At 54.6% G+C, this 24,922-nt stretch overlaps 1 long non-coding RNA gene across 1 annotated transcript in view; it reads right to left on the reverse strand.

The window, feature by feature from the left end:
* LOC122221762 overlaps positions 1 to 11,212 on the reverse strand; it is a 109,631-nt gene extending 98,419 nt beyond the window's left edge. Inside the window, exon 1 of the long non-coding RNA XR_006203426.1 lies at positions 10,970 to 11,212. This is a non-coding gene — a long non-coding RNA (uncharacterized LOC122221762). The remainder of the gene's footprint in view (positions 1 to 10,969) is intronic.
* Between the last annotated feature and the right edge of the window lie 13,710 nt (positions 11,213 to 24,922).

The following is a 24,922-nucleotide window of genomic DNA, read 5'->3' on the forward strand; positions in this document are numbered from 1 at the left end:
GTGGGAAGTGAGCCACAGGAGGCCTTTCTCCAGCATTCACACCTTAGAGGTGGTGTTCCACAGTGAGAACTGGCTTAGCCTCTTTTCCCCAGGTTCAGCACTAAGACTAAGGAAGAGGCTGGAGGGCTGGCTGGGGAGAACTGTGCTGCCCCCACCTCCTCCTGTGCCTGAGACCAGAGAGCTGGGGAGGAAGCACTTGCCCAAGCTCAGACAGGTAAACTGAGACACGTCTGTGCAGAGATGCCCAGAGTGATCCGAGGTGGAGGAATGGGCAGGCCTGAGTCTCAGGAGGTCCTAGAGGAAGAGCCTGCACACAGCAGGGGAGGAGGAAATACTGTTCAGCAAGCACCGCCCCTCCCACCTAGCCAAGGGCACAGAGCCCGGAGAGAAAGCAGGATTCTAAAGGCCCTGGGGCAGGCGCTCTAAGGACAGATTTGGGGCCCACTCACTCCCACTCAACTGGCTTATGGGGTTGGAAGGTCATCACTGAAGGCCCAGAGGCCTAGAGGTAAGGCCGCCCTAGCGGAGACCCTGCTCAGGGCCAGCTAATGAGGGACTGTGGCTGCCAGCGGCCAAGGTGCCTTCCGCTTGCGGCCAGTGCACATTAAGAATTATTCCTCTTGAGAGCAAACAATTTGTTACAATCTCCATCGCACGCTTTTCCCGGCTGGGCGCCCTCCCATACATCCTGGATTAATCCCGGAAGTCACTCCATTCATTTAGGACATGCCTGAGTGTGCCTCCTCTTTTATTAGGGAAATTTTTCATTGTTTTGAAGCACTCATAGGTTTTAATTTGGGGCTGAGATTTTAAAGCCTCCCTCAGTGACTAAGAGACCTGAGTTGGCTCGTGGATGGAAAGACTCCTCTGTCCATAGACCTGGTGGGGCCTGGCAGGGGCCACCACACTCCACAGAGGTGAGGGGCACACATCTCCTCTCCAGGGAGCCAGGCACTGCAGCCCCCAGTGCTGCGTGACATTTGGCACACCCTCAACCTCTGAGCCCCGCCAAGAGAGATAAAACCAAGGAGACCGCATATTTGGATGTCCCTTTACTGAGCTTACCCAGGGAAGTCTGAAGTCATCGCCTCTAAAAACCACAGCCCTGGGGAGTACTGTGGGGCCATTGAAAAGGCAAGAAGTTTGGAGTTCAGATTTGAAATATGACCCGGGCAGGTGAGTCACTAGCCAATCAGCCTAGTTTCCAACACCTTAGGATGAGGCTAAGTGCCAGCCCCCTCTATGGGCTGTTGTGCAAGCCCAAGTTCAGAGCAAGTCTGACTCAACCTGGCACACAGTGGGTGCTCAATAAAGGTGAGTTTTCCAGCCCTCGCAGCCTGCCAGAGACCCTCCTATTTCTCCATTCCTTGGTCTCTTGGCCTCAAGAATCCAGACCTCCTGGTTCCTGAATCGTGGCTAGATACTGCTCTCACGCTGACCCCCAGCTCCAGGTAGAGCTTCCCCACAGGCCTACCCTGACATTCTGGGAAGCTGCCACCAGCCCCTTCCTAGGCCTCACACAAGGCTTTCAAACCTCCCACCTAAGCCCCTGCAGCCTGGGGACTCCTGTCTGTGCACGGACCCTACACTGAATCCCACCCTCCCCACAGGCCCCGTGCCAAGCTCCGTGCTGGGATAGAGGCCGCATGTTTGTTGTCCCCCTGTCCTATGTCTGGACACAGCTGTCCCCCTCCCAACTCCCCTACCCCCATCAGGGCTCCAGGGCTGGGACCTCTCTGGGCTTTGACCTATACCCCCTCCCACTGCCTGCTCTCAGGAGCTCACAAGCTGCCCTGCGCTTGCTCTCCTGCCCTCTGTATACTCCTCCCTGCCCCACCTGTTTCCCAATTCCTCCTGAACACTAAGGTCTGGCCTCTTCCAGGAAGCCCTCCCTGACATCTCCAGCTCCTATCTCCCTTTCCTGGGGCCTCACAGCATATCTCCTCTGGCTCTTTAACTTCACATTGCTAACTAAAAGCTGGGACCATGTCACCTACTCATTTTGTGGCGACCAAGCCCAGGCAAACCCCACCAGGTACTCAGGAAGAATGGGCTCATTAAATGAGTCGGGGGAAGGTCAAAGAGGACACCCAATGATGGAGTACAGACCCCTGCGAGAAAGGTATCATATGCCTATTATGCAGATGGAGAAAGTGAGGTTAAGAGAAGTGAAGCCCCTCCCAAGAGGCAGGGCTGGAACAGGGACCAGTCCCACCAAATGGTGTTAAGACACAGTCCACAAACCCACATTCCACACACACGGCCCGCCAGCCCTCCACATCACACACACTATCCTCTGTGACCCTTACCACCTCAGCTCCACTGTTATCTGTGCCACCCAGGAGGAAACTGAGGTCCAGAGAGGCAAGTCACTTGCTCAAGAACACACAGGCTGGGGGCACCTGAGTGGCTCGGTAGGTTTGACATCTGACTTCTGCTTGGGTCATGATCTCGCGGTTTGTGAGTTTGAGCCCTGCATCGGGTTCACTGCCGTCAGCCTGTCAGCAGAACCCACTTTAGATCTTCTGTTCCCCTCTCTCTGCCCCTTCCTTGCTTGTGCTCTCCCCAAAATAAATAAATACTTTAAAAAAAAAAAAAAAAGAACACACAGTAAGTGGCAGGGCTGGAACTTAGCCAGCTCCCAGCCTGGTCAGAGTGCCTGAGCAGGACAACTCCCCTGAGGTCTGGAGCATCCACCCCATCCTCCCCGATGGCCCACCCTCTCCCTGGCTACTGGATGGCCCCCTCCCTGTCCCCAACCAGTGCATCATGCTCTCCCAATTACTGGCTCTGGGGAGCAACTACATGGTCTGTTGACCTTTTAGAGGGGCCCAGCTCTCCCAGTTCTGGGTATTTACACAGACAGCCTCGCTGCAGTGGCTCCCAGAAAGTAGGACATGCTAGGGGAGGGGGATGGCAGGTGTGGGCTGAAAACACTCCCGCCACCCTCCACATCACCTGGATGGCGGAGCCATCCGTGGCAGGTCTCCTCAAATGACCTTGGCAACTCCTGGGGGCAGACCCTGTGGGGCTTGGGCTAAAGGCCCGGCCTGTCCACCGAGGGGAGGGCTTTGGCCAATGTCCCCTCCAGCTCCTTTCTGTTTAGTGACCTGGAAGGCCTCAGGGGACAGAGGAAGAGAAGCCCCTTTCAGCAAGAAGCCCTCTCTGTGTTGAGGGGTCACCGCACTTCACTGAGCCTCTGCTCCTCATCTGTAAATAGGGTTCAGGCAATAGCTGAGCCAGGCTGGCTTACTCTCGCAGAATCTGAGGATGTGTCCCTCCTGGGACACCCAGCAGATACTCAGCCTAAACCAGGGCAGATCCAGCCTCCCAGGAGACCAGCTGGCTAGTGAGGGGTGGGGTGCCAGGCCGAAAGGCAGGTGGCCACACCCACCAGACAGCACCAGAGCTACAACCAGATGTCACCAGGAGGGCCTGCATCAGGGTAACAGGCATGACATAGGCACCAGGGAACCAATCTCAGAGGCCAAGAGGATGCTGCCCCCCTTCTGGCTGCCCCTAAGCACAAGGTCCAGGCCACCTCCACCATTACAGACTGTCATACACACACACACACCCCGCCCAAGCCTCCTCCCAGCTCCATCTGGCCTGAGTGCAAGAGCACAGGGCCGGCTGAGAAAGAGAGAAGGGTCCTGGTGGAGGGCACTGGTGCATGCAGGCTGGGGCCAGAGAGGGCTTAAGGGCTGAGGGGGTTTGAGTGGGGACTGTTCCCCCTTCTCTACCCTCTCGATGCCAGCCCCCACCCCCCGCTGGCGAGCAAAAAAGAGCTACAGCTTTACCGCACCCATCACACAGAGCCATGGTTCCCAAGGCTGGGCATCTTCCGCATCCCCCACCCCACTGGCTGCAGCTCAGGCTCCGCCCCGCCTCTCCAACCCCAGCTCAAGCCCTTTTCTTACTCAGAAGAGCCTCTTGATTGAAAAGGCCTCCAAGGCATCTCACAAATAAGAATCCTTTAATTGGGAAGTTGTTCACTTCTTGAAGCGGAATTTTAATTTGGCTTCCCCACCATCTTCTCTCCCCCGAAACGAAACCCGTGGACTAAACACAAAGGCTAACAAAAGCCAAGCACCCCAGGACCCCTTCCATGACTGCAGAGCACCCCAGAGGCAGAGGCAGGAGTGGCAGCAGCTGCCGCACAGGCCCTCCGGACCCCCATCTGTGACTGTAAGAAGGCCTCGAACCTCTCCCTTTGGGCCCACCTGCCCCACATCCCTCTCCTCTCACCATCCCACACTCAGAGCAAAAGGTGGCAAAGGGCTAAAGGGTTAACAGGATGATAGGGCACCCACACAAGCAAGGGGCCACATCTGTTGGGTTCCCAGAGCCTAACAATGCATAGCTCCCCATAAGCCCCTCTACCACCTTCTATCACACTGTCCTGTACTGATGACTTAGAATTATGTTTATTGAGCATTTACTATGTGCCAGACACTGCTCTAAGCCCTTATGTGCACCAACCTACTAATCCACACAAGGCGGGTGCTACTATTGTTCCCAATTTACCAATGAAAAGACTGAGGCCCTGTTTACTTAAGTAAACAGACTGAATTCATAACTTCAGCGGCGAGAGGCAGACCTGGGACTGGGATCCCAGGCAGTCTGACTCCACAGGGGGCTTAATTTTCACCCGCCTGCCCCCCACCATGTCTTGTGTGCTCCTTGAGGGCCGGGACTATGACCATCTCATCTCTGTGTCCCCGGGACAGCACAGGGCCTAGCAAACAGCCGCACTTAATATAACACCTACAGAGTCAACAAATAAAAATGAACAGAAGAGGGTCGCCTGGGTGGCTCAGTCGGTTAAGCACCAATTTCAGCTCAGGTCATGATCTCACAGTCCATGGGTTCAAGCCCCGTGTCAGGCTCTGTGCTGACACCTTGGAGCCTGGAGCCTGCTTCAGATCCCCGTGTCTCCCTCTCTCTTTGACCCTTCCCCACTCACACTCTGTCTCTCTCTTTCTCTCTCTCGCTCTCTCTCTCTCAAAAGTAAAATAAACATTAAAAAATTTAAAAAAAAAAAAGAAAAAGAAAATGAACAAAAGCAAAGCAGCTTCCTATTCACTCTCTCCTTCAAGCCTCACTAGAGGCCTATGACAAAAACAAGCCTGTGACAATTCAGTCAGGTAGACTGAGGCCCAGCAGGGAAAACAACTGCCTGAGCTCACCCAGCCAGGGGGTGCAGCAGCCAGGGAGTCCCAGCCCCGACTTGCACCCAGAGTGCACAGGGACTGGCTTGTGGGGGGCCCACGCCAGGAGCCATGTTCCTAGGCCCCCATTAATATGCTAAGCTGAAACAAACCTCCGAGAAGCCCAGGTCCTGGTCCTGATGTCGGAATCTCCTCTCTGTATCCCTGATGGCTCAGGGCAGCCTTGACACTCCCCTCGCACCCCTCACAGCATGAGATGCTCACCACCACGCAGGCTGCCTGGTCCACTGTGGGACAGGTCATTGCTGTGGAAATCCTAGGCTACTCGCACACTGTTATGAGTTGAGTTGTGTCCCCCCAAATTGACATGTTGAACTTCTAAACCCCAATGCCTCAAAATGAGCTTATCTGGAAACTGGGTCATTGCAGATGTAATTAATTAATTAGCATGAGCTCATAGCAGAGTAGGGTGGGCCCTTAATCTCATATGGCTCTGTGTCCTTAAAAGAAAGGGAAATCTGGACACTGACCCACACGGAAGGAAGACGATAGGGCAAGACATGGGAAAGGCAGCCATCTACAAGTCACAGAGAGCCCCTGCCCTCAGAGCCCTGCCGACACGGTGATTTCCCACTTCCAGCCTCTAGAGCTGTGAGACGAGTGTCCGTTTAAGCACCCCCATCCTTTGTCCACCAGACCTAGCACACTGCGACACCCACACCCCTGGGCTTTTGTGCTAACTCGGGCCCTCAGCAGCTGGGTGGCACCAGATGAGCCCCCACCCTTCTCTAAATCCTGGCTTGTTGCCATCATCCCCAGCACACCGCTCGGCACAGCATAGGCACTAAATGAGTACTCATTAGGACAGATGGCATACCAGCATCCACCTTCCACACGGCTGTGATAAAGATGATATAAGATGAGGAATGGGACACGCTCTCGAAACACCCATGGTGGCCACTAGGTCAGCAGAGAGGCACAGAGACCTGGGGGATGTCAGCGGAGAGGCACAGAGGGCTGGAGGTGTGACTGCAACCGGGGCCTCAACACTGGGGGAGCTGCTCCAGGCAGGCAGACGTGGTAGAAGGTGACTCCCCCATCAAGCCACAGACATCACCCGAGTCCCCACCTCATGGTAGTCCCCCCAGCGCCCTGCGAGTAGGAAAGGAGAGCTTCTGAGTGCCAAACGCGGCCCCTGCCCCATGTGGAGCCCAGACCCCTCCAGAGAGGCTTCGGTGGGGGAGGAGGGGGGCAGGTTGAGTTCAGTCAGCACAGGGAAGAGCTCCATCCACATCAGAGCTGCTCCAAGGCCTGGGCTGGCCTGGAGAGAGTGAGGTCCCCATCCCTGCTGGAGTGTACATAAAGGTCAGAGGCCAGACTCTCAGGGACACCTGCACTCGCCCAGTCTGAGTCTGGGTTGGGGCATCCCAACCCGGCTAACCATCAGGAGTGACTGTGGTGCTTGTAAGCCATCCAGATTCCTGGGTTCCCCCAGTGACTCTGGGTCAGAAGGTCCTTGCAGGCCCCTGAGGATCCCCCTTTAATAACATCCCTGGGTAGTCCTGATGCAGAGCCAGGCTTGGGACCCCAGCCCGGAGAGCTCCAGGGCTTGAGCCGGATTCCGTTTGGGAAGAGCTTCAACAGTGGAGGGCAGGGGCGGCACTCAGGCAGGAGACAGGCAGGAGATGGTGAGGAGAGCAAAGGTTAAGACAAAGTAGGGATGACGACAGTAAAATGACAGGGTAGCTCACTAGATGAAAGGTAACGACAGCCATTCAAAGGGGCCAAAGTGGGTATGAGAGCGGGGGAGGCATTCTGGAAAGGGCGGGGTTTGGCTAGTGATGAGAAAAGTTTTCTAGATGGAGGGAAGGGAAGGGAAGACCCAACCTCGTGTGTGCAGGGACGGAGGACAAGGGTCACTTGTTGGAAAGAAGGAAGACAGGAACCAAATCATGAACGGCCCTGAATACCCAGGAGGAGGAGTCTGGAGCTCCACCGCAGACAGCAAGGAGCCCCTGCGCATGGCATGAAGGCAGGCCTGCAGCAATGACCACCAGTAGGGCTCCCAGGGGCCTGGGCTGCTCCAGACTCACCGGATGACGCTCCTCTGCAGGGAAAGGGGGAGAGGCCTGGGCCCGCACCCCATTTCCTGCCCACAGCAGCCCTGAAGAATGTTACAAAATGACAGTGCCGACCATTAGGCCATTGGGAGGAGCAGCTGGGAGGGTGGCTGGATGCAGTTTCTCTGGGCTGGTAAAGCCAGCTGCAAGGCACCCCCATGGGCAGGGAGCCTCCAGGGGCTGGATTCACCCTAAGCAGTGAGGCCCAGACTCATGACCTTGTCCAGACTCAGAAGCTTTAAAACACCCCTCACCAGATGCTGACAATTCCCTCCTTCACACACCCAACCCCAGCGTCTGCCTCAGCTGCAGCCTCACATACCCGTGGTCTGTGCAGCTGTGTGGATATTGGCATCTCAAACACACCACTTCCAAACAGGACTCTTCATTGCCCTCCAAACCCGTCCCCCGGCCCTCCCTTGCTCCGTCAAAGACTGCACCACCCACCCTGTTGTCAGGCTCTGATCTCTCCTAGATCTCTCCTAGCCCGCAGCCCATCCTCACCCTGCCATGATCAGCCACACCTACCTGCCCCCCACCCAGGTCCTGCCAGCCATCTCTCTCTGGACTGATGCTGGGACTTCCTAGCCACCTGCCAGCCTCTACTCTTGCCCCACCCTGGATTTTTCCCCATGGGACAGTGAGAAGGAGCCTCTGAGCCATAAATCACCTCCATCCATACTAACTCAAGGCCCTGCAAGCCCTCTTTCTCAGCCCCTCTTACCCAGCTCAGAGCCTGTCCGAGCTCTGAGGCCTGTCCCCTCTCCTCGGGTCCCTGCTCCAAGGGCACCTGACCTGAGATGCCTTTTCCTGACACCCTGCAGAGAATGGCTTCCACTGCTCGCCCGCTCTCTTGTCCTGCCTTATTTCTCTCCATGGCACTTACTACTTCCTAACCTTATGTGATGAATTTACTTAATCTGGTTTTTTCCTGTCTACTCTGTTAGAATTTAAGTGCCATGAGGACAATGACCTGGTCTAACTTATTCACCCATGAATGCTGGACATGTAGAATGGTGCCTGACACACAGCAGCTGTTCAATAAGTATGTGTCGAATGAACAATGAACGAGTCATTGAAAGAACGAACAACTTCCGCAAGCACTTGTGCAGTACCTGGTATTCATCACAAGGGATCAAAGGGGAAAATCAGGCTACGTTGGCCCCAAGAGACCCACAGTCTTTGGGGAGAAACAGAGCCATGCCCACAAGTGATTCCACTGAGCATGGTTCATTCACATGCTGGGTGGACATGTGTGCACAAGGGAGGGGAGTCCTGGGGATAGGGCCACCAGCTGGGGATGGGGCACTCAGAGGGCAGAGAAGCCTCCTAAGAGTGACACCCCATGCCAAGCCTCCCTCCCTGGCTCTTCAGGGTCAGGGGTCACCTCCCACTGCCCACCACGGGGATGAAGGAGGGTCTCTCTGATTCAGGAGTCAATAAATGTTCAGAGCCAGTGTGTACACCCTTCCTGCAAGGTGGAGACCTGAGCAGGGCTCGCCAGAGACAGAAGGGCTTGGTTTAAATGCCCTTGATCCTGCCAGTGAGCAAGAAGTCAAGGGCTGCGGCATCTGGGACCCTCAGCTTTGCCTGGCCTTCCCCCACCCTGCCATCCTGCTCCTCCCCTCTTACCACGGGAGTACCAAAGGAGTTGGCAGGGGAGCGGGCATGGGAGGCAAGAGTCAGCAAGGCAGCCCTCGCTTCCTCCAGAGCTTGGCTGGGCCAGGTCTCAGCCCCTCAGCACACCTCAGAGGCTCCCTCCTAGGCACATCACTCCCCAGACACTCCAAAGCCCCCTTCCTCTATACCTTTGCTTCACCTGGGCCCCCCCTCCCCTAAACCCTGTCTGCCCATCATAACTCTACATACATCATCCTGTTCATGCAGGCACTATTTATAATGACACACATTGGAAACAATCAAAATATGTAACAGAACTGTTACACAAGAGATACCACACACAGGCTGGAACATTACGCTGCCATTAAAAATCACATTACAGAGAGTATTTCATGATGGGAAAATGAGCTTGGTATAGTATTAAGTACAAAAGGCAGGTTAGAAAACAGTCAGTACAGTCTGATCCCAATTATGTCACAAATACATATTTGGTAAAAGACTGACAGGCAAAACACCCAAATACTCACATTTTCTATAGAGAACGTGCTGTTGTGTTGTTTTGTTTTGTTTTGTTTTTAATAATCAGGAAACTAGAACATTTTAAAAGAACCCGTTAGCCTTCAAGGCTCAGCCCAGACCTCCCCTCCTCCAAGCTCCCTGCATTCATTTCTTAGTGTATCTCTGCCCACTGAGCTTCCTGGTGCCCAGTGCCGTCCCCCTGGGCAGCAAGAAGGATACTGTGGCCCCTGACGAGGCTAGGGGCAAAGCCCGGCCTCTCTTCCGCCCCTGCCCACACCCCTCCCATCGCCCTTGGTAGCCCTGCGGAGAACCCTGACCACATCCTTCTCCCCATCTCCCAGCAGCAATTACAGGTTAAACCAGAGGGGCTAATTAGCTGCTCATTCCACTCAGAACTGACTGATTAGCAAGAATCTCTTGACAGAGACAACTGGACTTCAAAGCAAGGCCTAGTTTCTGGAAGGAAATCCAGCTGTCTACTTCCTGCCACACCTCACCAGCTTCCTGGGTGGGAGGACAGTGTTGGCTGAGCCTCAGCCACACCATGGCTTTCACCTAATCCTTCAGGAGATGGGGTTCGAGGCCCACTGCCCTACAGAGCCTCTGGGTCTCCTTCCTCTGAAAATAATGATAACGGTCCAGTCCAGCCTGCTGCCCCCAGCCTTCCCCTAGCATTCCTTCTGTTTAGCAAAGTCCCTCAGCAGCTTTCTCAAGGGTCCCAGAAGCCTGTCAAGAACAGCAGCAGACTGGCCCAGATAAAGGGGAGAAGTCACTCGCCCAAGGTCACAAGCAAGCCAGGAGTCAGGTCAAGCAGCAGCCCAGCTCCTTCCTTCCCCCTCAGCACTTGCTGTAGTTTCTCCATATTACCCCACCTGGGACACAGTGGGAGGGCCTATCACCTCCCACATTCTGAATGTCCTACTCCTCATGATACAATCCAAGTGGCCACCCGCACTGCTCACACAAAGCCAAGGTCACCTGGCTGCCAGTACTTGTCACATGCACACGACTGGCACTGAGCCTCAGCCTGCCCCGAAGGTGTCTGGATCTGTGCGCAGACTCTGGCTTGGAGGTCCGTTTAAAGTCCACATGTTGGAGCCAGTACCAGCTCCTCTTGACAGTTTCTCGGACCCGGTCTCAATCCACACGCTCCTGCTCCCTCCTGACCTGAAGTCATGCACGCATTTGGTCAACAATGTGACAGAACCAAGGACAATCCCTTCTGCTCACCATTAGTGACCTCCCACACAACACGGGAACCCATTAGCCAGTGCGTCCATGAAACCACGTCACTCAGAAGAACATTCCAGGCTTCTGAGCTAGCGGACAGAGCCCTGCCATAGCAAGGGCTAACAGAAGGTGGCACTACCTGATCAAAGCTCCCGGACCTGACTTCATGTGGGGCTAGAGAGATGGGGACACCCCAAGAAAGACTACTTTTCCACAGCCTCCCTACGGCCTCTCCCTTGGGGACCCCATACCTGCCCCCATGGCCCATGCCACCCCCACTCTGCCCTGCGGCCCACAGTGGCTTCTTACCTCAGGTCAGGCAGGCGTTTGGGGAATGCAAATGGGCTGGGGTCAGCCTGGGTTTGACTCAGTCGCCCTCTTTGCCTGTGGGCACCGGAGCCTCAGGGCCTGTGGGCACAGGAGGCTGTGGGAGAAAGAGATGAGCTGTCAGCCACGGCCAGGCAGCAGGGGACAATTCTAGGGAGCAGTAGGGGGCCATGCACACAAATGGGTCTGATTACACCTGGCTGGGCAATAAACATCCATCGCGCACACGTGCGCGTGCGCATGTGCTCTCACTCGCTGACACATTTGTACTCATGCTTACACACATACATGCTCTCACATGTATACATACATACACTTACCGACACATTTATACATCACTCACACACTGGAATTTACACAGTGCTCTCTCTCTCTCTCTCTCTCTCTCACACACACACACACACACACACACACACACACACACACTCATATACCACCAGCTGGGGCAGGTGGGGCTCTGGGAATGATGGGGTTTCTGGCTCCAAGTGGGGGGAGGGGCTCTGAATATGCTTTCCCACCCACTGGCTCTAGGACCTTGAGACAGTCAGGTCTCTGAGCCTCACTTCCCTCATCTGTAAAATGGGGACACCAGTCCTCCCACCTGGTCCACTGGGAAGACAAACAGAGATGGGGGCACACGGCCTGGCACACCGTGGTACCCAGCCAGTGCCAGAGCCTGCCTGCCTTCCCAGCCTGGCCCAGGAGGCCGGCCTAGAGGCTGGCCCCACAGACGGGTGCAGGTAGAGCACCAGGGGGCATCTCCTGGAGCCTAAGCCTCAGCCTCCTGGTTCCCAAGGACCCTCTGCAGCTCCCACCCACCCACCATCCTTTCCTTCCCCAGCCTCTCCTGCTTTACTCCCTCACCATTCTCCAAGGGCCACTTCCACGAGTCAGGGAGGGCACTAGGGGGTTCTGTCTCCTTGGCAAGGCCCCCAGACACAGGACTCAGGCTGGGAGTCCAAGGAGGCAGCTCTCCCTGGCTGAGTTTCCGCCCCAGCGTCAAGTTTCCTCGACCTCTCAGGTGAATCCCCAAATCCCTTTCTGAGCTGCTACCAAGAGGCTTCCATCTGATCGGTGCTTCTCAAAGTGTGGGACATCTGCCACTGTGAGTGCAAGAGCAAAGGGATTCTAGGTGGTACACAGACAAATGTTTTTATTTTCACAGCTATCTGTTTATTCTTCCATGTATTAATAATAATAATAATAATAATAATAATAATAACAGCACATCACAGCTGTGACTTCATGGATATGTGGCTTGGGGAGCACTGGGAAACCCACCTTCAAACATGAGTCAACACAAAGACAAGAATTAGGAAAACACAAGTGCAAGTGGTGCCCAGCAGTGGCTACAGCCCCGCGATGGTGGAAGGGAAATACAGAAAGCTGGCATCTAACGTGGCCTGGCTCCCAGAAGCCCTCACTAGGAGCGGCAGCTCCGTTCTTCCCAGGCTGGCTCCTCCTTTCCTTCTTGGTTCTCATATGGCGCTGTCCACCATAGGCCTCAGTCCCCAGGAGGACTCACAAGTCCTTCCGGATGGACGGGGGCGGGGAGGGGGGGTGGAGGTGGCTGCCATCATGTGGGCAGGAGTCGGCAAAGGCCCCTGGGTCCCTCCCAAAATCAACATTCCATCAAGTCTAGGATGTGAATGGTGGAATTTCTCACCTTCATGTGAAGATGGGAGGACTCTTTGCAGCCAAGAGTCTTCTTGTTTCATGGGCTGCAAACTTCTCCTCCAGAATGAGGCGGAGAAATGGGCACTGAGCTGGCTTCTGGGCCCACTTTGGCTTTCCTGACCTGACAACACAGCTACAGGCAGGTAGAGCCGGTAACAGGGGACCTGCCTAGCCCCACATTCAGCAGCCCCAAACCATGCCCCCTGCTGCCAGCAAGCCCCAGCGGTGCCTTCCAAAGGCTGCTGTTCCTGGAGGACAAGGCAGGACTCAGTGGTGTCAGCCTGGGACAGACGGGTAACCAGAACCAAGGCATTTCCCCAGGCCTGGGTCCTCTGAGCCGGGTCCAGCCAGGCAGGGGTGCCCTCGGTGGCTGCCCAAGCTGGCTCCAGGTAGACTGGCACAAGCCAACTCGGGCAGCCCTGGTCCTGGCAGGCCTCCAGACCACCTGGCTGGCGGCCCTGAGCCCAGTTCCACCTGAGCTGGTGGGGCAAGCCATCCCCACAGCACCACCCCAAGCCCCAGCTGCCATGTTCCACGATGATGAACAGGCCTCCTGCTCCTTCTCCCCACACCTTCCTGAAGCTCCCCCTCTCCTCAGTGGCATCACGAGGAGTTGCTATGGAAATGGGACCACAGGCAGAGCATGACAATGATTTGGGGCAGGGAGATGCGGTGGGACCCACGAGCTCTCCAGGCCCCGGGGCCTGCCTGTGCGTCAACTTCCAGAAAGGACATGAAATCCTGGCTGCAGGCCTCACAACAGGGAGAGCAAAGGAGACCACCACAGAGGTGGGGGCTTCCCACCAGCCCTCCTGGCTTCCTGCCCATTCAGTGGAGCCCAGGGAGCCATGGGAACCAGAGGTCTGTGTGTTCAACAGAATTACCACACACCCTGGGGACGCGAGACTTCCACGGAAACCACTATCCCAAGGTGCTGCCAAAGTGGGCTCCATGCTACGGGGCAGCACCCAGCAGGTGCTGAGCAAACTGCCACCGAAGAGGGCAGCACTGGCCAGGGAGAGACAGAGAGAGAGAGAGACATGGAGGCATGCGCCTGCTCTGGCCGACACAGCCACAGGACCACAGAGCTTGAGAGACCCACACTCCCTGAACAGATAAGGACATGGGGCCCAATGAGGGTGGGGGGTCATCCAGCAAGTCAGCCGAAAAGTCAAGCCCAGAACCCAGGTCTCCTCTTCCCCAGACTTGAACCCTCTACCCAACACACCCAGCTTTTCATTCATTCATTCATTCATTCTTTCATTCTACTTTTGGTAAGTGCCTATTTTCTGCTTGGTGATTTGGGATAAAGAGACGTAAAGTACACCACTCCCACCCTCTAGGATGGGCCATCATGGGGTTGAGGAAGGTGCTGGGACAGAAGTCAAGAAGGCTGCAGGAGCCCAGAGAAGGTTACCTCACGGATTTCAGTGACACGCTTCTGAGCCATGTTTCAAGGAGACTCCAGGTTTTCCCGACTTGTCTCCCAGCTGCTATCTCCGCCCAGACCCTCCCTACAGCCCTATACAGAGGTCTCCAGGGTGAGGCAATATTGAGCCCACCTGGGGCCCTCGTCACCAGGAGGTAATGGGGGTGTTCCCATGAGCACCTCCAGTCCCTAGTATAAGGAATCACGAGGAAAACGCCTCGCTACACAGAAGGAGCTCCCAGAATGCCATGCTCTGCTTGCCCTCCTCCTCCCCCAGGCTCAGCATCTTCCTGCACTGTTCTTGCTTTCCTGGGTACCTCCCCAAGCCAGGCCTCGCACTGGGCTTAGGGCCCTGCGCTGGGCAGAAAATAGAGAGCCCTAGCCATCAGTCATCACCCTTGTGGAACTAAGTCCCCATCTCTCTGTCAGCAACATGAAAATTCTCCCCTGTGGTGTCTGGTTGTTTTTTTGTTTCTTTGTTTTTTGGTGGAGGGCTAGTACTGAAAGGGCAAGAGGGGACACCTTCCCAGAGCTTGGCTGTATCCCACATGGGCCATGCCTCTCAGCAGCTGGTCCAGACTCCCAGGACCTATTTTACCCAAGTGGAAACCGAGATCCTGGGAGGTGGCCCCACGTAGCTCAGTGCTTAGAAGGCAGAATGGGGAAAGACCAGTGAGGACAAAGAGAGGCCAGGTCTAGGACTGTGGAAGCAGAAGAAGGAGGCATCCAGGAAGGCTTCCTGGTGGAGGAGGGATTTAGATTGGCTCAGAGATTGCCCTAAGGCTCCCAGCAGGAAATGAGTGTGTCTGAAAGAGAGAATTGGGCCAGGGTCTGCTCCACCAGCCCAACAGACTTGGGGCTAGGCTGGGGGGAGGGGCAGCCTTCCAAACCGCTGAGGACTGCCACCGCCACTATCCCACGTCCCTAATTACCGTTGTCCATTGGGAAACAGCTGGGGATAGAAAAGCAGTAGAGACACAAAAAGTACTGGCCAGGGAGAGACCCTGGCCAGGGAGAAGACCACATAAGAGACAGAGGTCCAAAGAGACACAGAGTGACCGTGACCCCGAAGCCAGACAGACAGAAGGAACAGCAGTAATGAAAAAGAAAGGACAGACAGGCTGTCCCTCCCTCCCCCAGAGCCAGCGCTGCAGCTGCCAGGAGAAGCCTACAAACTGGAGCTCTGCAAAGATTTTTCAGCAATAAAATTCTTATTTGAAATGAAATCTTATGCAGTGGGGGAAGCCTTTCTATGCCAGACATTAAATCCAGAAGCCATAAAGTGAAAATTTGATAAACCCAAGTACATAAACACGTAAAACATCTGTACAGCAAAAGACGCTATAAACAAGTTAAGAGGCAAGTGAGACACTGGAAGAAAATATCACTAATATACAAAGAGCCCCTACAAATCAATAAGAAAAAAGACAGAAAAAGAGAAAATTGGCAGTGAATTAGAAATCCACAGAGGAAAAAGTAAATTGGCCAATAAATGTATGAAAAGATGTTCTATCTCGCTAGCAATCAGGGAAATGCAAATGAAAATGACATGATACCATTTTTTGCCCATCAGATTGGGAAAAATTAAAATGATTGATAACAACCAGTGCTGGCAAGGATGTAGGAAAATGAACACTCACAGACCACTGGAAGGAGGGGAAATTGGCTCAACCTTTGGAAGGGTAATTTGGCAATATTGAGTAACATTTTAAACCCACACACCCTACAAACTAGTAATCCCACTTCTAGGAGCTTCTCCTACAGAAACTATAGCACAGACAGTTATGTATAAATATCCAAGGATGCTCATAGCAGTATTGCTGGTAAGAGTAAAAAAGAAATTGGAAATGACCTAAATGCTTATCAATAAGGGAATGTTCACATAAAATATAGCACATCTATACTACGGAATACTCTGCAGCCATTTGACAGAAAGAGGCATGTCTATGTATAACAATATGAAAAAATTCAAGCTGTACAATGCTATTTCAGAATGAGCCCATTTTTATAAACAGCAATTTGTTGGTATATGCCCCAAAAGGCTGGAGGACAATATCCAGATGTTACAGTGAACATCTCCTAGAAGAGGGATGAAGGGGCTTTCATGGGCTCTTATCCACAAACGTGTTGCTGGATTTTCTTTTGTAATCAGAAAAACAAAATCAATAAAGAGTTAATGGGTTTTTCCTTTAAATCCTGCCTGGACCCTAATATAAAATGCAGATCTAAGCAGCCCTGCTGCGGTTGAAAACAAAGGGACCTATCCAGCCCCACCCCTGCCCCCAAAGCCCCCAGGCACCTTTCTGGACACCAGGCTCCAGGACCAGTTTGAGAACCTAGGCTGGAGAGCTTGGAGCCCATATCCCCACTCCCCCAAACCAAGGCCGACAGATAAGGTTGCCCAAGGCCACACAGACAATCCAGACGGTGCAGGGCTAAAGCCAACACCTCTGGCTCCTCAGCAGGGCTCTGGCCCTCCTGAGCTAGCATGGGAGGTTTCCCTTGGTGACCAGAAAATCCGGGGACACCACAGTCTTGGGAAACCCTAGGCTGAGGCTCAGGGGAGCCCAGAGGGTGAGGGCAACATGGAAGAGACCTTTGCAAAAAAAACTCCAGGGGAGGGGACTTTGAGGCTCAGCTCTGGGCTCTTACAGGGTTCCGTACAAACAGAAAGGATGGATGAGCCCACAGGTACACGTAGAGGGGCCTGGTGTGTGCAGGTGTGTAGTGCTCAGAGAGAGGGAGGTTCGTGTGGCTGATGGAGGTGAACTGTGGAGGGCGTGTGTGTAGCCATGTCTGCATTTAGAGTCAGTGAGCTTGTGTGTGTGTGTGTGCGTGCGCGCGTGCATGCGTGCGTGTGTGTTAGGGCACGTAGGCAGCCAGCAGGCCTGCAGACAGGCCAGGAGCAGTTGGCAAAAACCAGAGACCCATCCCCAGATGGCCCTTAGCCTCACGCCTGCCCCAGTGCCTCCCAATGCTCCCATACCCTCAGCCGACTGGGCCGTCTGCCACCCTGACAGAGACAGAACTCCAAGGCTTTGCACTTGCTTCCTTTGCAGGGATGCCTTCCCTCCCTGACCAGTTCCCAGTGTCCTCCAAGAAGCCTTCCCCGACAGGCTGGGGTGGGAGCACCTCTGTCCTGCCCTGACCCCCCAAGCTGTGAGTGCTGACACTTGTGACTTCCCAGGGGCAGGGGGTAGGTCTTGCTCCTTTCTGCACCCAGAGCCCAGCCCAGGCTTGCCACAGACAAGGCATCAGGACCAATGTTTGCAGAAAGAATGAATGGGTTATCACAATGCTCAACCCCAGGCACAGAGTGACACCTTCACAGGGTAGAGCAGAAAGAATACGGCCTAGCTTCCTGTCCTAGGTCAGCATGACAGATGACATTAAGTCACATGGGGAGTGATTAAAGCAGGAGTTTCTAACTGGGGTCCCCAGGGAGTGGGGATTTAGGAGTCTGTGAGCCTTGAAGCTGCATACAATTAGATGTGAATTTATGCACATGGTAGGGGAGGGGAACAAACCTCACTCATGTACAGGGCAGGGCTGCCTTGGGAGGGGGTGAGCTCCCCACTATGGAGGAGTAAGAGCACAGGCTGGAGCCAGAGACATCAGAGTGAGTGAATGGCAACCCTGAGTCTCATTCTCAGACTCTCTGGGCCTTGGCTTATCCTATCTTACACCCCAGGACTATACAAGATGTCCCTGTGAGTCCCCTCTGAGCATGTGAAAGGAAGTGCCAAGGTCATGCAGGGGTGAGGCTCCAGACTACAGAGCTGAGTGTAGAGTCCTGAATTGGGGCAGTCTTCCCACCTGGTGGTGGCCTGAGTCTCTCTTCCCACCTTTGGTAGGGAACAGGCTGCCCTGACTACCTCATACTGCTAACAGGGCCTGCAGAGCCCAAGCCCTTCTTGGTATGCCACAGTCACCATCTCCTGCATGACAGTGACCCCAAAAAGGACAGAAGTGAGAGGTTTCATCATGAGCCTGGCCTGGGGCCAAAGGAGCCCAGGGGCTGGATGGAAGCACTGAGAAGAGCTGGCAGCCAGGCCAAGGCCACTAGCTCTGCCCTCCTCCAAACCCACTCTTACCCCTCCAGGGAGAAACTGAGGCACAGAGAAAGCCCTCTACCTAGGTCACACAGGAAGCTGGTGGCAGACCTGGGCCAGGAACCCAGACTTCCTGCCCCTAGCTAGGCTCACTCTGGGCACAAATGTGCCTTGGCCCCCTCAGGCAACTCAGTGCACACCTCAGCACCCCATAACGCTGCCAGAAAGAGGCAGCTGGCACTGGGGCTCCAACAAGCTGATTCAAACACAGGCCTAAAGTGTCCCCCCTGGATCCAGCCACTCTGAGCCTTGGATTCCTCCTCTTAAGGTACAAAACCCTGCCCTCCTTGTCCTGCTGTGAGGGTTATGACAGCATGGATGTACAGTGTGCTTAGAGCAGAACAGGGGGCCCTTCCTAACCACCCATCTCTGGACCTCAGGTTCCCCATCCCTAAGTGAGAAGCCTGCCCTGAGTTACTTCCCAGGTCCCCGAGCCCCCGATGTTGTACAGGAAGCCTGCCTAGGTGCCCAGCCCACACCTGTGTCAGTAAGGAGACCAGGGCTCACCCTCCCTGCTGCTTCGAGGAGGAAAGCACCCATTGCGGCGCTCCCAAACCAGTGGCTCCTGTGCCTTCACACTGCCAGTCTCTACCCCTCCTTACTGTCTCACAGTCAGCATGCTCCCCTCACTACTGTCCTGTCCCCTTTAGGCACTAGGTTTGTGACTGCTCCAGGGGCCACAAGAGGCTCAAAAATAGAAAACCCAGGGTGGGCTGGGCAGTGATTAAGGAAGGCTTCCTGGAGGAGACAGGACAAAGCCAGTCAAGTTCACACAGGGCCTTGAATACCCAGATGAGGCATCCAGACCCTGAAGAGCTACTGGCAGTTTCATATGACCCCCCTTCCCCAGCCCAGGCATGGATGTCTGACCCCACCCCAGGCATGGCCTCAGTGCTGCATCTCTAACAGAGGCCCCCTCTGCCCCTCCGCTGCAGCAATGGACTGTGACTCCATCCCAGAGAAATCAGTCCTGGTTGGTGATGCCCCACAGCCGCTGGGGCCTCATTGCAAACAGCTTTGCTGCTGGTGAGTGCCGTCTGGCCAGGGAGGGCTCCCCGACAGATTAAGAGCAATGCTGGCCCCGGACTCATTCATATTCCAGTCTGGCTGCCGGCTTCAATATGGCTGAGAGACGCGAGGGCAGAGGCGGCCCTCCGAGAATGCCCGGCGATGATTCCTCTCCGATTCCAATTTATTTTCTATCATTAATGCTTTTGAAAAGCCCCACATGCTCTGCAAACAGGGAAAGAGCACGGGGCTTAGAAGGGGAGGGGTGGAGGGCTGGGGGCAGAGGAGAGCTCCACAGAGGTGGTGGGGCAGCCATCCAGGGGCCCCACGACCTGAGTTCAAACCCCCAGCCCATCTCCACCTGTCCCCAGGACGCTGGGGCAAACCTGTCCTATAGCTGGCAGTGGGAAATGGCCACCGTCCTGCCACCTCAGGGAATGGTTTCTGAGATCTCCTGAGGGGTCAGAGGTGAGTGGGCTTTCTACACTGTAAAGGGCTGTATGCCTTGAGGAACCAAGAGCAAAGCCAACCTGACAGATTATGGTGGCAGAGGACTATGAACTGGACGCCTGTACGGGGGGACCCTCACCCCGGGCTCCAGGCCTGGGGTGCCTCTCGCAAGCAGAGGAAATCAGCACTAGGATTTGGGTCCTCTGTCTTGTCTGTCTCAAAATCACACTGCCACCCTCCCTTTCCCCACCGGCTCGCCAGGACCAGGCTCCCAGCCAGCACTCCCTCCTCTCCCACGCCTCCTGTGGAGCCAAAGAGATCATCCTCACATATCCTCTGCTCAGAACCCTTCCAGGGCTCCCCTGTGCCCTTGAGATCACGTCCAAACTCCCCACCTCCATGGAAAGCTCTTCCAGGCATTTCAGGCCCACTGGGCAGCCTCGTCTCCCTGGCCTGACCCCACACTCAGCTCTAGGCTCACCACCCCTCATCTTGGCACATGCTATTTCCTGTCTGGAATCCCATCCTCGTTGGCCTCAGTTCACCCGTCAAACACCTTTCCCCTCTTCAAGATGCAGCCTAGGGCCTCCTCTGGGCAGCTTTTCCAGACTCCCCTGGCCAGCCCTATGCTGTGCTCCTAAGAACCCAGTACCCACGTGTGTTAGGACTCAGTAACACCGTAAACATGCTCATCTGGGGGATTCTGTCCTATCAGTGAGCTCTTGTGGCCAGGGGCTGCATCTGATTCACCCCGTGCACTCCCAGGGCTTGGCAAAGTGCCTGGCTCAAAGTAGAGCCACGGATCCAGTCAACTGATCTTAACTGAGCACCTACTATGTGTCAGGCTCTGTGCCGGGTGGGGGGATGCGGCAGCAAAAACAGAGGTAGCCCCTGCTCTCAAGCCGCTTCCAGGGGACGTACTCAGGGAGTGTCTGTTGAACGAATGAATGGACATACAGCCACCTTCTAGATGGGGAAACTGAGGACCAGCATGGCCAAAGGCCCTCTCCAAGGGTGCTTCTGCTTCCCCGCCCACATCTCTCTCTGCTCCATTTCTCTCCCAGAACCTCAGCAGCCGTGAGGAGGAACTCAAAACGAAAGGTTAGAAAAAAAAGGAAGAAGAAAATGTGGTGGATTTTCCCCCTTTCTCCATAATGTAAAGAAAATTGCTTTTGCCAACTATCGCAGCTTAAAAGCAATTAGAGTTTTTGGAGGGGACTCTGGGCACAAGCAGAAGCGACAGAGTGAGCGCCCAGCACAGAATTTTTCCAGCATTCGTTTGTATCAAGCAAAAGGAAAAAAAGGTGTTAAAAGCAGCAATTTCCGCAGCAGAGATGGTGGAGATAAAATATTTACAGCCTCCAAGGGAGGGGCCTGGGAGGGGCGAGGGACCCCCGGCTCCCCACTCTCACTCCCCGCTCTGGGAGGCAGAGAAACGGAAAGCAAAGAACTGAGACAGGGAAAGATGAACCACCCCCTGGGCCTACATTGACAGGGGCTCTGAGCAAGGAGGGGAGAAGCCTCCAGATGCCCTCTGCTCTCTCACCCCTTCCCCGCCCCCCATGGCCCATGGCCTCTAACCAGCCCCAGCCACCAGAGAGCCATCCCTCCAAGCCTCAGACCTGGCCCCGCTCAAATTCTAGAGAACATCCTCTGTTCCAGGCCGACACTGGAGGCCTGCATAGCCTGGGCCCCGCTCCAGCCTCGTCTCCAGATGCTCCAGGCATGGCACGCTGCCCTGTTTCTGAGGAGCCTTGCACAGTCCCACCTCCAGGCCTTTGCCTGATCAGGAACCATAAGGAATGTGCACCACTCCCCTGAGGGGGAGTTAAGGCAGGTTTGAGGAGCCAAAGACATACAACTCTAGGCAGGATGCTGGACTCCCCCACCGGGCCTCAACTCTGAACCACCCCTTCCTCACCTGGACCTTTCACCTGACCCTTGGCCTCCTCTCTCCAAATAGAACAGCCACCAGAGGCCCTTCCTGAAATCTAACTACCCTCCACCTAGCAGCAATACAGACTTGGTTCATTCCAGGTTCAAATGCCAGCTCCTCCACTCTATTGCTGTGTGATCTTTGCAAGTCTCTAAACCTCTCTGAGCCTCAGCTCCCTTATCTGTTAAATGGGAATAGTAATAGTACATATCTCATGGGGCTGTTTTTAGGCTTAAGTGAGGTAATGTATGTAAAGCACCCAGCACTCTGACTAACAGAAGGTATTCAATGAACTCACACCTGACCTACTTCATGCTCAATCCTCAAACGTGGCTCTCCAGGCCTCAGGACGGCCCACATATGTGCCCATGGGCTCCCCTGCCACCTTGCAGTCACCTGATAGATAAACAGAAGGCACACACTAGCTAAGAGCAAAGGGTATGGGAGGCTCTGAAGGGCTTCGCCTATACCCAGAAGCCCAATCCCTCACCACGGCACCAGGGAGCCTCTCACTTCGCTTGGCTTAGGAAGGATTCCCCCCCAAGAACAGCGGCAAGCCTCAGCCAGAACCCTTAGCACCTACCAGACCCTGAGGTGACAGAACACTCAGCCTCCCCTCCAGCCTATGGCTGCGGCACAGCCCTCAACCATCCTCCCAGCCCCACTGGACAAAGGCAAACACCAAGGCCCAGGGAACACCATTTGGTGATAGAGCCAAGAGCAGAAACCAGGTGTCTTTGGGACCTGGGTCCAAAAAGCCAGGTAGTTCTGGCCTCAAATCCCATCCCATTGGTCCCATCACTGACCAATCAGGTGACCCTCTGAGCCTCAGTTTCCTCATCTGTAAAATGGAGTTCATAATATGCAGAACTTGCAGGGCAGTTCTGTGCACTACAGAAGGTAACATTCTTCTGTGCCCTGCCTAGGTTCCAGCATATAGTTACTGTGAGAACATATAGTGGGTTCTGTCACACCTACCCCCTGGACTCCAAGCACAGTGTTCAACTGACCCCTACAGCACTGACAGAGCAGAGGAAAGACCTGGGGGTTAGGAGTGGCAAGGACCTGCCCTCCTTCCTATGACCCTTCCCAGCCCACTTTCCACTGGCAGGGGCAGAAGGTCCAGCCACAGACAGGCTAACAGCCCATCCCCTGTCCTCCCTGCCTCACTCTTGGAGCAGAGGGGGCCTATTACCTGCCTCATTGTATCATGAGGGGTGGTGACATGATCCAGGTTACATAGCACCGGTCCAGCCACTTGTTCAAGGTTGAGTTGTTTTCCTCTCCTTCCCCAACTGCAGAGAATACACAGGCTTGATGGAAGGTCTGGTAGCTCCACAGGACCATAGACCAGGGATGAGAAAGTGTTTTGATGTCTCTGTCTCTCGCTTTCCCTCTGGTCACCTCTCTCCCAGGGGCCTCTTCTGCCCCACTTCCTGTCCTTAAGAAATAAGTGCAACAGTAAGCCTGGCACTAAATCAGGGCTCTCCTCATTGTGGGGGCAAAGAAAAGAGAAGAGGAGGCCAGTCCCAGCCCTGGATGGCTGAGCCTCAGGACACCCCCATTAAAGCCTTCTTCCTGACCTGCACATCCATTCTCCCCACTGGTAAGTAACTAGGTGTGTGTGTGCCTGTGCTCGTGAGAGTGCACACACACAAGGAAGCAGATCCTAATAGGGGAAGCTGGGCCCATCCTAGGGATGACGGACAGCCCTTTCCCAGCTGGGCCCGCCTCCTCCCCTTTGCACACTGGGGAGTACTGGTCTGTCTGAACCACAAGCCCAGGGGGCCCAGAAGCAGGGAATCCTGAAACTGAGCAGTCAGACACCTGACTTGCTGCCAGGGCTCTACAGTGCTTTTCACTGTAAGCCCTGAGACAGGGATAACCGCTCCCTGTGCCTCAGTTTCCCCTCCTGAAACCTATAACAAAAATGAGATCACCTCTGAGGCTGCCTTCTAGTTCCAACTTTCTCCAATTCCACAGCCGAGACCTCTGTGACCCTCACAGAATCAAGAAATACTAAGTCACCAACAGCAGAATAAGGAGTTCCAAGCATGTGCGGGTGCTGGGGGCAGTATCACCTGACCCCAAGGAGACCTGCACCTGCCCTAGGCTGGCAGAAGACACCCGTCATGTACAAACCTCCCCAGGGAAGAGACTGGGCCCAGGCAGGAGAGAGGAGAGCGAAGGACAGCTCCTCAGTATGGCTAGAGGCAGCCAGGGCCTCCCCCTACAGGCAGCCAGGACTCTCCCCCTTTTCAGCACACACCCCAGGAGCTCATCCCTCTCGTGCCTCACTTCCCATCTGTTCTGAAGCTACAAGGTCTTCAGCCCAGCCCAGATCTCAGGCTCAGCCCCAAACCCCTGACATACACACCCCAGTTCCCTCAGATCCCCCTGAGAGTCCAGACTGGGACCCTAAACCCTCCTGCCAGGCCAGCCCTCCCCTCACCAAGGTGGCCCTGCTTCTTGTGCCAGCAAAAGCTCCCCTTGCCTGCATGGCCAGAGCCTGATAACATTCTCCTAAATTAAACAATAAACAAGAAGTTGTTTTAGATTTTCCTGACACTGCAGTTCCTGATTAATCCCCGCAGCAAACAAAAGGAAGAGAGCAGATTAACCTAAAAGACAGTCACTTCCTGTTTCCAAGCAGAACCCCCAGCCTGAGCCAGAGGAATCCCCCCCCCCCGAAAGAGGGGGATCCTGCTCCAGCCACCTGCCTAACTCCAGACCACCAATGCTCTCTCCTTTCCCCTCTTGTCTCTGCCAGTCCTGGGCTGACACCTGTAGCCACCTCCCAGGTCCCACCTCTCCTCCCCTCCCCTCTCCACTCTGTGACCTTGGACAGACCAGGCCACCTCTCAGGGCTCAGTCTCCTCATCTGTCAGCATCTTCATCTCTCAAAATAAAATGAAAAGAAATATATGACCACTTAAGGTTAGAATGAAATTTTCTCTAATTTGGGGGGGAGGGATACTGAAATATTTAGGGGTGAAATGGCATGATGTCTATAATTTACTTTAAAATACTCTGGGGGAAAAAGATAAGGCAAAATGTGGCAAAATGTCAACAACTGTTAAGTCTAGGTGAGGGTATATGAGGTTTCCTACACTATCCCCTCTACCTTTCTGTATATTTGGAAATGTTCCTAAGAAAATGTTTAAAAAAAAAAAAAAAAAAACACCTTGGTGATGTGAGCCAGGAGCCCCACAAACAATACCCCATGCTCCTGGCCAGCCTGAAAGGCAGCTAGGTCTCTCAAGTAGGTTAAACATCCCCCCTGCCAGCTCCTTTATGTGGTTTCCCTAGAAATTGCTTTCGCA

This window comes from Panthera leo, chromosome B3 (assembly GCF_018350215.1).
Source record: "Panthera leo isolate Ple1 chromosome B3, P.leo_Ple1_pat1.1, whole genome shotgun sequence".
In the NCBI taxonomy this organism is placed as follows: domain Eukaryota; kingdom Metazoa; phylum Chordata; class Mammalia; order Carnivora; family Felidae; genus Panthera; species Panthera leo.